Below are 1,778 nucleotides of genomic sequence, written 5' to 3' on the forward strand. Positions count from 1 at the left end.
TTTTTTTTGTTAGTTTGTCAGAGAAGTGTATTCCACTGTCATTTAAATATTGTAGGTACATGAGATCAGCAAAATATTCCAATATAGTCCAGTAGTCCATAATAGTGGGTTTACCATATTTACTTAATGGGTTTGTGTGGTACAAGTACAATTCAGACATCAGCTGATGATATCTCACTAGTGTTTCACCAAATTTTGCATCTGATCCAACCTTCTTTAGCTCTGAAATATAATCCCCAACTAACACTGATTAAAAATCTCAAGAGATGTGTGGCACTGTCCCAAAGCCCTGGTGTGTAGCAGCTTTAGATGCCAAACACTCAATTAACAAAACAGGAAGGTCAAATTGGACATCTGACAAGGTTATCTTACTGTAGCTGTGTTGCTCCTCAGAAAATTCTGCCTAAGGTGATTCTCAGCTGTCATCCATTCTGTCCAGAGAGGTGTTAATCACTGAAAGTTATTTTTAAAATTCTTTTTATTTTAGCACAGGGACTACAGGGTCTCACTACAAAGATCAGACTCACAGTGATTCTCCTGTTTTTAGCCTCCCAAGTGCTGGGATTAGTCACGCACCACCACTCCCAGTTTCAATCAGCTTCTCAGCATGACCCAGGGGTAGGGCCAGCATAGCACAATTTGAACCCCAGTGTAGGCAGGCGATTTAGTGTGCTGTGCTATTTGGCTGACCCTGTAATCACTGGACTTAATTTGAAGCCCAGTTTCAAAATAAGACGAAGATTGGTTTTAGGGTGAGATTGGAGCTGTAATTCTGACCATAAACTACAAATCTCACCTCTCATTTCTTCCTTCATTGTTTGCTTTTTTAAAAAAAAGCAAAATAGATCATTTATTTATTTATCTAGCAATAATTATTGAAATCTACAGTGTCCCAAACATGGCAAAGATTTTGTTAGGCTCCCAAGTGTGGGACTTAGTCATTAGGAATTGAGAGCAAAACCTATCTGAAGAGATAAGAGAAAGGTACAATATATCAATATCTCCCTGGATTTGTTCATCCATAAATAATCCCTTAGCCCTTTTCTCTTTTTTTCTTTTTATTTATGATGAACATGTATTAATTTCATATAGCTTGGAGTTCACTATGCTATGCAGATGCATGGATTCAGTGTTACCAATCAGTGTACTAATAAAATCTCTTTCTTCCCACCCTCTGCCTTCCCAATGTCTAGTAACAACTGTGTTACATTCAGGTCAATTTCTTTTTAACTTTCACATGTGTGTGAGAGAGAGAGAGACCACTGGTTTCTTAAAACACCTGCAGTGTAATGGATGGGCATTACAAAAGGGGTGCAGGAGGTGTCCATGAGCACTGTAGGGTAGCATACAGGTGGGTACTCAAGGCTAACCAAACCTGGGAGACACAAGCTTCTTGTGGGGCGAATCATAGTTTCACACTGAAAGGCAGAATATAAATGAACACAACTGAGCATCATTGCTTTATATACCTTTACAGTCAAGCCCAATAAAGACAACAGAGAGGAATTACTCCATAGATGTGGGACTAGTTAAAAACTGACAATTGGCCAAGAGACTTTCTTGGCACATGATTTAAAAAAAGGAAAGAAAAATCTGGTTTGTAGGAGTGAGTGAGACGACCCAGGCCCGCGGGATTCTGAATAGACCAGAAGTGCAGGCCCTGCGAGTGAGTGAGACAACCTGGGGCCATGGGATCCTGAATAGACCCAGAGCCCAGGCCTGGCATGTGAGTGAGACCACCCAGGGCCCACAGATCCTCATTCGACCCAGAGTGCAGG

Source organism: Octodon degus, unplaced genomic scaffold (assembly GCF_000260255.1).
Source record: "Octodon degus isolate 3935 unplaced genomic scaffold, OctDeg1.0 scaffold00146, whole genome shotgun sequence".
In the NCBI taxonomy this organism is placed as follows: domain Eukaryota; kingdom Metazoa; phylum Chordata; class Mammalia; order Rodentia; family Octodontidae; genus Octodon; species Octodon degus.